Source organism: Crotalus tigris, unplaced genomic scaffold, assembly GCF_016545835.1.
Source record: "Crotalus tigris isolate CLP2741 ecotype Arizona unplaced genomic scaffold, ASM1654583v1 scf7180000018648.174194, whole genome shotgun sequence".
In the NCBI taxonomy this organism is placed as follows: Eukaryota; Metazoa; Chordata; class Lepidosauria; order Squamata; family Viperidae; genus Crotalus; species Crotalus tigris.
In genome coordinates, this window is record NW_024097122.1 from 111,435 (window position 1) to 125,411 (window position 13,977).

The following is a 13,977-nucleotide window of genomic DNA, read 5'->3' on the forward strand; positions in this document are numbered from 1 at the left end:
ATTAGGAAGCACTGTCCTCCTGCAAGAAGAGAAGAATATTTCTCAAGTTTAGGGCCAGAATCCAGCATGCCAGGACCAGGAAGAGCTGCTCTTTGAAGTGGGTGAAGGCAAGAGCCTACTGAACCTGGCCAGGTCTCATGAGGTAGCCCTCAGGAGTGGATGGATGCTGTCACAGGAGCCACTGCTGTCAGTAGAAGGCTCCTGAAGTGCCTGGTTCCCATGCATTGCCTGGTTCAGCACCAGCAGTTTTAACATCCAAGGGGGTCACAGCAGTGAAGGGACCTGAAGTAGTTTTAACCGAATCTGGTCCATGGATTTCTTTCTGTATATTTTTAACATAGTTCACATAGCACAATAACATACAATATTGAGTGCTTGATTTTTGCTTAACAAGATGTTTGAACAGTGGTGGGATTCAAATATGTGAACAACCGGTTGTCTGCGTGGGTGCTGCTTCCGGGAGTTCATTCTGGGCCTGGGCAACAAAAAATTAGCTGCTGGTTCTGCTGAACTGGTGCGAACTGGCTGAATCCCACCACTGTGTTTGAACCTAGACACTGAGATTTGTAGAGCATGGTTTATTGCATACACAAGCCAGAACACTGTAAAACAAACCCTGGTTAAAAAAAACCCCAAGATTTAGTATTCTGTATGATGTCAGCCAGAGCCTATAGTAACATTTTGAATGCATTTTAAATACCAAAAAGAGACTTGCAAGTAATAGAAAATGAAGACATGCAAGATATGCCTGCACATTTCAACATTTGACTGAAATTAGACATTTTCCTTTTTTAATATGATTGGGGTTTTTTTCAGGAAGTCACTTTACGTAAACAAAATTCAAAACTTTTGATTGGGAGGGAGTTGGTTATAAGACAATTGTCTATATAAAAGTTTTAAATAAATAAATAATAAAATTCATTATTGTGTGGTTTTTGCCAACATAGTCAATTTTGTTCAGCATCTGGAAGCATGCCAATACTTATTCTTGCCAAAATTATTTGAACATTTTCCTGCTAAAACCATTTTCTGCCCTCTCACATTTATCATCTGGTTATGCCATTGTTAGTTGTGCATCCTTGTTTCCCACTTGATTCTGCATTGCAGTTGCTATAATAATAATAATAATCATCATCATCATCATCATCATCATCATCATCATCATCATCATCGTAAAGTTGGAAGGGACCTAGTCCAACCCCCTGCTCAGGCAGGAAACGCTATATCATTTCGGACAAATGGCTGTCCAGTCTCTTCTTAAAAACTTCCAGTGTTGGAGCATTTACTGCTTCTGGAGGCAGGTTGTTCCACTGATTAATTGTTCTCACTGTCAGGAAGTTTCTCCTTAGTTCTAGGTTGCTTCTTTCCTTGGTTAGTTTCCACCCACTGCTTCTTGTCCTTCAGGCGCTTTGGAAAATAGATTGATTCCCTCTTCTTTGTGGCAGCCCCTGAGATATTGGAATACTGCTATCATGTCCCCCCTCATCCTTCTCTTCGTTAAACTAGACATACCCAATTCCAGCAACCATTCCTTATATGTTTTAGCCTCCAGTCCCCTAATCATCTTTGTTGCTTTTCTCTGTAGTCTTTCTAGAGTCTCAACATTTTTTTTACATCATGGTGACCAAAACTGGATGCAGTATTCCAAGTGTGGCCTTATCAAGGCATTGTAAAGTGGTATTAATACTTCACGTGATCTTGATTCTATCCCTCTGTTAATGTAGCCTAGCACTGTGTTGGCCTTTTTGGCAGCTGCAGCACACTGCTGGCTCATATTTAGGTGATTGTCTACTAGGACTCTGAGGTCCCTCTCACAGTTACTACTATTGAGCAAGGTGCCACCTATGCTGTACTTGTGCATTTGGTTTTTCTTGCCTAAATGTAGAACCTTGCTTTTTTTACCATTGAATTTCATTTTGTTAGATAGTGCCCAGTGTTCAAGTCTGTCCAGATTCTTCTGTATCTTAAGCCTGTCTTCTGGAGTGTTGGCTATTCCTGCAAGCTTGGTGTCGTCTACAAATTTAATGAGGTCTCCATCTATCCCTTCGTCCATATCGTTGATGAAGATGTTGAAGAGCACTGGGCCCAGAACAGAGCCCTGGGGCACCCCACTACACACTTCCCTTCATGTAGATGCAGTTCCATTGATGACCACTCGCTGAGTACGGCCGGTCAGGCAGCTATGGATCCATCTGGTGGTGATTCTGTCTATCCCACATTTTTCTATCTTATCAAGTAGGAGGTTGTGATCTACTTTATCAAATGCCTTACTGAAGTCCAAGTAAATTATGTCCACGGCATTCCTCTGATCCACTAATTTTGTCACGTAGTCAAAGAATGCAATAAGATTTGTCTGGCATGATCTATTTTTGACAAACCCATGTTGGCTTTTAGTAATGATTTTGTTTGCCTCTAGGTGTTCGTTGATTCATTGTTTGATTATCTTTTCCAGGATCTTCCCAGGTATTGAGGTCAGGCTAATAGGTCTGTAATTTCCTGGATCCATTTTTTTTTTCCTTTTTTGAGGATGGGAACTACATCAGCTCTTTTCCTCTGGTAGTTCCCCTGTGCTCCAGGATCTTTGAAAAATATAGTTCAGTGGTTCCAAGATCACATCTGCCAGTTCCTTGAGAACCTTGGAGTGTAATCCATCTGGTCCTGGCGATTTGAACTCATCTAGGCTGGACAGGTGCTCACTTACCATTTTCTTGCCTATCTTAACTTGTGTTTTTCTATTCTGTTTTTTATGGCACTATTTTTGATAGGTTGGTCTGTTTTTTCCCTTTGTGTAAAGACAGATGCAAAAAACGAGTTAAACAATTCTGCTTTCTCCCTGTTGCTTGTCACCTTCTTGCCACTTTTACCCACTAATGGACCAATCATTTCCTTCGCTTGTTTTTCACATGTTGAAAGAAGCTTTTTTTGTTATTTTTGACTTTGGTCGCAAGCCTTAGTTCATTTTGAGCCTTGGCTTTCCTCACTTCATCTTTGCAGGCTCGGGCTATTTGCTGATATTCTGATTTAGTTATGTGTCCCTCTTTCCACTTTCTATACTTGTCCTTTTTATCTTTGAATTTATCAGAGAGACAAATTGCTACTGTGGAGTCAAAATGGTCATGAACATGTTATCCAAAAGGAAGAAGAAGCCTCCTAAGTTGCTTTGGAGAGTAATATGGATGACATTTGAAAGAAAAAAAGAAAGAAAGAAAGAAAGAAAGAAAGAAAGAAAGAAAGAAAGAAAGAAAGAAAGAAAGAAAGATCTCTCTAATACTAGAGATAAAACTGGACATATTACATCATGTCAAAACTGGTGAATGGTCTTCAGCCCTACGAGGAGTGTTTAACCTGGCTGAATTTATAGTACACAGTATAAGGAATTCTATAGCAAAAGCATTTGTAGTGCCATATTACATTTTACCCCTTTGTCTGCCTTGATAATCATGCTCACTGGAAATCCAGCTGTAGAAAATATAGAGAAAATGCTTTCCTTGTACATGTATCATGAGATAAGGAAGAAAACAGCTTTGGGTAAATGATGTGCTTTATGAGCACATTTGTCAATGCCTCTGGGTTACAAAATTTGTCACCATATTTTGCTACTCTCTTTTCCACCTGTTCACTGTCTCTCTGCAAATTCAGTTGATGCAAGGATTTCACATAACATATTGGAAACCTACATTTGTATGTGTGCGTGCATTTGCAGTACTCGATATATAATAGAATTGTAGTTCTAGAATAGAATAGAATAGAATAGAATAAAAGGAAATCTGAAATCAAACAATGGATTTTGTTAAGATTAAAAAATGTACTTGATTAGACCATCATTTTATCTAATCCAGCATCCAGTTTCACATGACTAGCAAGCAGATGTCTGTGGGAAACTGATAGATAGGACATGAAGTTAGTATTCATCCCTTGCATGATCCCCAACAACTAACAGTCTGATCCCTGTGATAACCTGTGGCCATAACAATTAGGATTAGCCAATGACAAATAAAAGCCATTGCACACTCTGTATGCGCATCACTGTTTGCCACAGAGATCACTCTGAAGTGAAGGTATATGGATATAAATATTCATTTTCCTGAAACTGCAAAGACAGATTGGAAGAAAGCAATGAGCATCTAGTAAACTTTATTAATATTAAATGTGATTCTCGCTCAAGATTTCTAAGAACATTGGAAAATTTCTCAATAAATGATCTGAGTTTCTCTTTGATAGTTCTCTCTGGCAAAAATAAGAATTCATGAAATGCTATAATTGGATAAACCCAGAAGGATAATATGTAGGTGTTGGACATATGAATAGAAGGAAAGATATTTGTAAGAATTTATGTTGCACAAATTTACACCACCCTCAGGCAGCTGTTTATTTGGCTCTTCTTTAGTTAAAAATAATCAAGGAAGGATGAATTAATACAGAAAGACTTTTTATGAGCAAGCTTTTTTAACAGTACATTTGGTATCAAGTGTTTTGACCTAACTAAAGACTTATTATTTTCTAAAGAATAATGGGACCTTCTTAGAAACATTTAAAAACAAACAAACAAACAAACAAACTATAGTCAGACTACTTCCCTCTCTCTTATACATTTTCAGGTGCCTGGATAGTTGCCAATAAATAAATATACAATGACAGAAATCTTATGTTTGGTAGATTTGTATCTTTAGTGTGAACCCTCTTTAGAAAGGTACTGTCACAGAAATTAAAGATTTTGCCTCTTTTTTTCTCTACATCCTTCTACTAGATGACCTTTGAATCAAGAACTAACTTTCTGCTTAACCTTTCCTGATAGGTTATTTTGAGGATAAGAATGAGTTAATCCTCCTCTCATAAATATCATTGTGAATTCTTTAGAAGGACAAAATACAAGAGATAGATCAGAGTGGAGAAGCCCTGGCCTATAGATTAAGGTCAGGCTGTGGTGCCTTAAGTCTGGTCTGTATCCTTCATCTTTGCACTCTTTCTGCGCAACTCAATTACATTTAGACAAAATATTCTATTTATGCATGTGGAGCCTTTTTTCCCCCCAAAACCTGATTGCTGGGGAAGGGGATTTTGGTTGCATTCAGAGAGGAAAGGTCATCTCTCTCTTACAAAGATGGTGAGATGACCTTTCCTCCCTAAACGCAACCAAATGCAAACACATAAACACACACTCATTCTACTCATCAGTAATTAGGCTGAAAGACAGAATAAATGTATAATTTATGCAGTGGAGTATTTAGTCTTGCCAATAATGTATACTTCTTGCATAATTTCTCTGATTCTTAATCCAGTTTCATGAGCATTTGAAATTACGCTCATCATAGCATTCCAACCATAGCATCTTAAGCCTCTATCTGTGCATGATCCTTGCTGGGTGCTGGATCTGATCATCATAAAATATAGAAATTTCAACAAATATTTGCAAAATCTGCAGCAACTGGGTTAATCACTTGGTTACTATAACAGGTATTGCATTATGACTTGTATGATTTGGTTCATCAAACAGTCAGTAAGATGTTCAGACTGGATTTAGCATTTTTGTCCGCCTAAAGAGTCCTTCCCAAGGATCTGGGATAAGCAGACATTGTTTAATAATATTAAAAATGTTGTCACAGGATGTAAGCTGTACTAAGTAATGCTGCCTTTTGCAACTGACTAATTGTGATTTTGTCAAAGCCAATGGTGCTCCAGAAGTTTTGGAATTGCACCTAAGGTCCTATTACTATTGCAGCTATCTTTGCTTTCTCTTGCCATAGACATTCGACTTCTATTTGCCCGCCTTTACATTTTCTCCAATTCTTTCTATTCTATTCTGCTGTCTCCCGGTACTGCAATATCCAATATCTCAATTTTTTTGTCAAAATTTTATTGTTGTTGTTATTATTGTTGTTGTTGTCTGTTCATAACAATATGAAGTCACAGCTGCCCGTTCTTTAGCTGGTGTTGGCCTTCATACACATCAAGTTCTTCCCAAGAACCTAAGATGATGCAATGTATCAGTATACAGTAGTATGCATGCAGATCCAAGCAGTGTGGCCTTTTGCAATTGATAGATGGAAATTTTGTGAATGTACAGATTTTCTAAGAGTCATCCAAGATTTTTTTGGTATGGCAGCCAGAGTGCCAATAACCACTGGGACCCATGACCAGTTTATACCATAATCTTTCAGTTTCAATTTTCAGATCTTAATAGTGATCTTCTCCAATTCTTTGCCTTCTGTTCGGCTATCTTCTAGTATTGCCACATCAATTATCTGCAGTTTCTTCTTTTCAACCACAGTTATATCTGGCATGTTATGAGCCAAGATTTTATCAATCTATATTCAAAACTCTCACAATATTTTAACTTGTTCATTTTCAACTACTTTTTCAACTATTGTTCCTGCCAATTTTTCATTACTGGTATATGATAATTTTCCCAGATGTTTCTGTGAACCATTTTGATGATTATTTATGTCATTGTTATTATTATTTAAATTCAAATATAATATAGCTGCCCAGCCCAGTGGACCCTAGGGGCTTACAAAACATAATACTAAATTGAAACAATTAAATGTAATATGAAATGTAAAAAAGCCTGCCATTTATGATTCAGCCATTGCTTGTTTAGTTAACTTAAAATTATCTTCAGCAATCTGGTACCTTAGATTCAATTCCCAGGATCTGCTACCTAAGTAGTCAGAACTGAAGCCTAGCACTTTTGAAGATCAGCAGATGTGCAATGGCTGAATTAAAGCATCACAAAAGGCAATATAGAGTCCCAGACATCTCAAAGTATCATCTAGCATACAAGAGTAAAGTAGCAACTAAAGTCTAAAGACATAAGAAAAGGATTAACAACCACCTTTGTTGAAATTTTGCTTCCTATTTCAGGGCTCTCTATCTCTTCAGAAATAAAGATTATGGTTGCTCAGGCAACTAAGTAAAATAACATACAGAAAGAAAAAAAGTGCCTAATCTAGTTTCCCAGGATTCACAAAGCACTATTAGTCTAAAGGCCTAATCTAAACCTGATTACATAGGATCTATAATTTGCTTAATCAAACACATGACCGTGTGTTTGATCATGCCTTGCACACATTTCTACTCTGCAGGTTGGTTTGTATACTTGATTATAAGGTCACAACTCATTAAGAATGCTTTTCATTTGTGAATGATTATGGAAGTGACATAGAAGACAGATTGCCTTGTCGATAGTTTAGGCACTGCAACAAATGCCATCTCATGCATTTATTAACAGAAAGCCAAGTTCACTTATTTGGCCAAGTTTGTGACTGCTTGTTTTGAATGCAGAAAATCTGACATTTCTATTTAAAGGATACTTGTCCTCTGTCCAAAAGGCTGACTGGTTCAAACAGATCAAATTGAAAAACAAATAATCTTAAAAGAGAGCAGGAGACATTAGTTCACCTCTGGGCAGGAGACTGAGCATGAACAAGGTATATCTGATCATAAGCTTTACAACTCTAATAATATACCTTATACAATGTTTTCTAAATTTACATCTACTCATATACTTAGAGCACACATGAAATTTAATGCAGATTAAGAACGTATTTTGTCATCCTTTGGGTGATGCATTTATGTGATTATTTACACTTTTGCAAGATCCTGCCAGTCAAAATCAATACTGATCTACATAGAACTATCAACCAATCGGATGTAAAGCAGTTATACCCAAGATTTAATCTGTTGCTGACAGAATAGTCTCAACTGTTTTAAGAAACTAAATTCTTCATTCAAATTGTGCAAAGTGTTGTCTGGGAAATTCTGTTTATATGTGTAAAATAAGCACAATTCGTGCAAACAGAATATGATCTTTTTTTAATCTGTAAATTATCTGGCAAGAAATTTAGCCTCTTCCTGAACATAAAGAACACCAAGCTCATAACCACCGTGACGAATGGTGAAGAGATAAATGCATGCAAGAATTCACTTTCTTAGGATTACAGATTGATAAAATCAATGAATGCTGTCTAGAAATAAAGCATCAAATCACATGAGGTTGCACAGCAATGATGAGCATGAATTGAGTATGCAAAAGCAAGAACATCAGCCTGGCAACTACGTGCCAATAGTTTACATTATCATGTTTTCCATAGCTAGCTATAGTTGTGAAAGTTGGACCATGAAAAAAATAGTAAAAAAAAAAAAATGCTTTGTTTGAACTGTGGTATTGGAGAAGGCTCCTGTGCATTCCTTGAACAGCAAAAGTAACAAACAAACAAGTAGTGAATTGTATAAATTCAGACATACCACTGGAAGACAAAATCACAAAATTCCACCTCACTTATTTTGATCATGTCATGTACTCAAATTAATTGGAAAATGTAATTATGCTGAGAATGGTCAGAGGTAAAAGAAAACACATTTCCTAGACACCATCAAAACCAACAGCAGCCTGAGCATAAATCTACTGGAAGAAACCATACAGGATCGGAAAATGTGGAGAACTAGTCCATAGAATCTCCAAGAATGAGAAATGATTGAGCAAACAGCATCTGCTGCAGCAACAGCAAGCTTTCTGGCAACTTTCTAAATGAAGAATGAGCACCATAATAACAATAGCACTTAGACTTATATACTGCCTCATAGTGCTTTATAGCACTATCTAGTCAGCATATTGCTTTTAACAATTGGGTCCTCATTTTACTGACCTCAGAAAGATGGAAGGCTGAGTCAATCTTGAGCCCATTAGGATTGAACTCCAGACTGCGGGCAGAGTTTGCCTGCAATACTGCATTCTAACCACTGCACCACCAGGGTTCCTATGCAAAATAAATAACAATTGATAGTTTATTGGTTGATGGGATTTTTCCAGCCCAGATCTGACAGCCCAAGCCTACAGTATATTCTTACAACACTCTGGTTCATACAAATCAAAACTGACAGTAAAGATAAGGGAATCTGAGTTTTACTCTGGAAAAAAGAATTCCTGTCTTATTTATAAAAGAGCCTCAGATCTTTAGAATATTATTTCAATACTCTCAATCCAATCCAATTCAATCAGTCACCAAGCCAGTTGAATCCTCTTATCAGTAGTTGTGACAATACAGGGTCACACGACTACATCCCAAAAAAAAATCACCTTAGCAACCGTCCACATGAGCATCCAAGGCAGGTAAACAAATAATGTTAACTATATGATGCAAATTACTCAGGTATGATGCAAATTATACAAATTACATCATTTTTATCCTTTGCACAATGACATCATGACACAGGTGATGTCATTGTGACTTCTGAACATCTATCACACAGGTGTCAAACTCGCCACGTCACATAGATTTTTTGTGTTCCCACTATGCCACAGATTAGGTGGAGTGTACTTAACTTTGTACACGACTGGGTCAATTTTGGATTAACAATTTGAAGATTATCCCTGATCAATTTTTTTTGTATTCCCACAATACCTAATCCCTGTTGATGTATTTAAGCATATTGAAGGCACAATAATAATCTACTTGAATTACACTACTTATACATATAAACTGTTTACAGTCTTTAATTGGCTTTCCATAATAGAAAATGCACTTTCCGGTAAACAGCTGCCTCTGCTCTTTTTGGGATCTTCATTGCCTGTGAGATATTGACTCTGACTTCTCCCAGTTCCTGATTATATGTTTTGCTGCATTTGTATGGTATTGTAAGCTGCCCAGAGTCACTTTGGATAGCAAGATGGACCGCATATAAATTTAAGAAATAAATATAGTATGATCAACACACTATAATGAAGTGACAAAAAGGGAGTGCTGCATCTGAAAGACATTCTTTCAATATGTACTGGTTGGAACCCAACAACAAAAAGGATTGGAGTATGGCTGTAGAAGGGAGATAGGAGACCTAGAAATAAGATTCACTCGCTACAATGAGAATGGTTAGAAATATGGAGAACTCCCAAAGTAAACACAAATCTCCAAAAACAACCAGAGGTATGCATTTCTATCTTGCAGAAATTCAAATGGACCCATTTTCCAAATACTATGGAAACAATATTGATAGCAGAAGTCTGTGATTTGTAGCAAGATCAAATATCTGCCTATAAAACTAGTTCCTTGACATCCTGCAAGAGACAGCAGTATAGAGATAATCATATATTCTTAAAATGGTATCCCATGCTAGGTGCAGTTAAATTTATGAACTAAATTTGCCCTGTTGCATTTCCTACCCACTACATGCTCTGAACAAAATCCTGATGTAATGGGATGTGGGAATCAACTTGAGAAACAGGTGGAGAAGTGGCAGATTAGGCAATAGTCAGACAAGCAACAGTCTAGCCCAGAGAAGAAATGGGGGCAGGACAAATTCTCAGAAAGAACCCTCCCTAGTTTTTTGGACTATAAAGGTGATGGGGAAGAGATGTACTTTCAGACTTGCAAGGTTCTGTTAATGTAACCTTGCAAAAAAATTAGAACTAGTATTTCTGGGTGTGCTTCTTGTCTGGGCTTCCTCAGAAGCCTACACTTGGACTGCTGCTCCAAATTTTAGCTCTGAGCTAGCACACCTGATTCTACTTAGTCATAATAAATGAAGTCACACTCAAGTCTTTTCACTGGGATGCCTAAATAACTGCAATATGAAGTTTCTGTAAGCTATAGTTCTGTAAATCACTTGCTGGAGCCCATGTGATAAAAAAATATAATAAGTAGAGGGAAAATTGTCTTCAAATCAAGTTAGTTTTCTTCTTTGTTAATTCATTCATATTTCATTTTCTTGACAACTACAGCAAAGGCAGCCACAGCCACATGACCAAAGCCTCACCTCTTTTTAAATGTTTCAAGATAATTTAAAATGGGACAGGGCTTCAAATTCATGGTCATGACCACTATTTTGACACACATTTCACACACACACATACACACACAAACACTGTTGACAACAGTATAGGGATTTACATTTGAGACTCTCATGCTGTCCATTCAATTTTTTGTAGGGGTTAGAGTTATTTTTTAGGACAGAATTAAAATTTAAGCATTCTCCTTTCCATATTTTACATGTATTATTTAGAGAATTTTAATCAAAAAGCATTTATTTATTCCATGAGTCAGTTCAGTAAGAAAAGGAAAACTGCTTATTGTAAAGAAAAGTTTATATGCTTATCTGTTTTATGGCATATCCATACCTACCACTACAAAAGGAGGTAATTTATCATGAAAAAAACAACAGGACAAACTTTGAGCCAGGTAGAACTAATTTATATCTAGTGGTACAAATTTATAAATAAGTATTACAACTTAATTTTAGACATGCAGAACATCTCACCAATCTAATCTGCAATACTATGACTAGGTAATTTATCTGTCTGCACAATCTGCTGTTGATGGGTAACTTCAAAGTACTCGTTCTCCATTCATAAGTTTCCTTATCTTTAAACTGGATATGAATGGGGTAGCTCTCTAGATAGGTGATGCCTTCAAAGAGAAGGCTGTCCTTGGACGCCTTTCTAATGTCTCCTGTGAAAGTAAGGCACATCTCTCATTCCAGTTCTTCTGAACTCACACTCATTTAGTTTCATCTTTCTGAGGAATAGCATAAACAGACAGTTGCGATGTGTATAAATTGTTAATTGTCCCTAGACCAATTGTTGGGTGGAGAAGGCATAAGTACCCCTACAGAAAAAGTCATCTTTATTGAACATTGTCTCTATGAATGATCTTGACAAAGGAGACTTTTTGTTCTATAAGGCTTGAGCTGAAGAAAAAAAAAGAAGAAAAAAAGTAGAAAAAAATAGAATAATGTTGCTATAGTTTGTATCATAAGAGCTTTTAAAATATTTATAGGGTATAATAAACAAATATGTCATATAAAGCAAATCTGCCAATTATGCATAAGTGTAATAAGGCAATCATAAATCTATAAAGCTGGCATTAAATAATGGACTTTTAAAAATTACATTCATATTTTTTTCCTAATAGCCTTACCTTAAAACACTGAGGTTTCAGTCAAAATACTGGAAATAAATGGTGGAACCTGATGAACACATTTATTATTGGATTTTCTTTAGTGAGAATTGGTTTGTTGTTTTTGCCTTGCTCTCTCCATTAAAGGTGCTGATAATGTCAAAATGCAGCTTGCAAAGTGATCTTCAAGATTTAATTCATTCAGCACACCCAATTTCTAAAAGCTATATTATGCATGTGTGTAGTTTGAACTAATTATGTCACATAAACTGTCATTAATATGGAAATAATTTCTGCTTGTTAAATTAATTAATTATTATTCAATTTATTTGCAGTCCACATTGCCGTTCAAAACAATGGCGAGCAACTAGATTTTTCTGAGTAGGGTTTTTCACTTTTCTAATTTAATAACAGTACATGTTTAAAGGACTTCTGGTGGCGCAGTAATTAGAATGCAGTATTGCAGGCAAACTGCCCACAGCCTGAAGTTTGATCCTGATGAGGCTCAAGGTTGATTCAGCCTTCCATCCTTCCAAGGTCAGTAAAATGAGGACCCAGATTATTGGGGACAACATGTTGACATTGTAAATTGCCCAGAGAGTACACTAAAGCATTCTAAGTGCTACTACAAATGAAGACAAGTGTAAGTGTCCCAGGATAATCTTCCAGGATCCAATTTGAGTCAGTCACTGGGATCAGAATTTTAGTCTTCCAAGCTTTCAGACTTGTGCTACAGCCAATCCTCAGGGAACCTCTTTCTCTCTAGAATGTGTGCACTGAGCAGTTCCATGTGTAGTATTCATGTGGTGCCTGATTATATATAGATTTTAGTTGTTAATTGGGGTGTTGATGGCTATTATATTGCAAGGCTACCAGCACTCCACGCATTCTAAGTTTCAAAAGTAACCATCTACTATCACATAAAGAGTTGTGTCATAATACAATATGACAGGGTGAGAACCCACTAATATCCAGCAAGCAAAGCAACTGGAGAGAGCAGGTACTTATGTAAACAATTCAGGCAGAATGGATACCCACAAGTGTTTATTACAAGATGACTGCCCAACATGCAGGAGAAAGGAAGAAGATACAAGATACACTATATGGCACACCCTGCCATACTTCAAAAAAATTCAGAAGCAGTAGAACAGCTTCCAAGATCTGCAAGTGGCCATTGCCCACTGCCCAGGGGCTGTCCTAAGAGGACAAATCCTGCATTACAAAGATTGCTTGGAGATGAGAGAAATTTCTATTATAATTTACCATATTCTCTGCATGGATTGCCCATGACTATATAGAACAGATGGGGAGGAAGCTAACCACCAGATTGCAAGAACATGAGTGAGGAGACCTGAACTCATTGATAGTCTCACATTTCAATGAACAAGGACAAACATTCAATTCACAGCTACTAAGATTGTTGGCTGAGCAGGGACAAAAATAGCTAGGAAAATGATTGAAGACTGGAAAGTGGCCCCTTATCAGTCAACAGGAGTGCTGATTTACTACCAGCTTAACAGGTATTTAGGAACTAAGTGTGTGCCAGCACAAGGAAACAACAATCAACATCTTAATAACTGGTCATCCACATTCTAATGATCAAATAAAAGCTGCACACAATGAGGCACTACCACATGAATACTACACAAGGAACAGCCCAGTGCACACATTCTGGAGAGAGAAAAAATCCAGTATGAGTGCAAAAGCTTGGAAGACTAAAACTCTGGTCCTGATGATTAACTTAGTTTGGATCCTAAGTGCTATTGCTATTAAAAGTCACTAAGATATTTTACTCAAAACATAGAAAAGTGCATTGCTAAGGGGCTTGTTTAGATGGAGAAAAGAACTGAGTTTTAGAGATGTATTCCAAAGTTGAAGAATTTGATTTAGTTTAATTTATCTTCTAATAATTTCACAATATCGTATTCCATCAACAATGTCCATCATGGATAAATAAATTGAATCATGTTACCTATCAAGATCTCCCAACCCTTCTTTCTGATAGTGAATACTGGACAATTGAAAGGATGGTGTTGGCCACTGCTGTTCTGCACTGAGGTAATATGTTAAAAACTCAGTTGTTCAATGT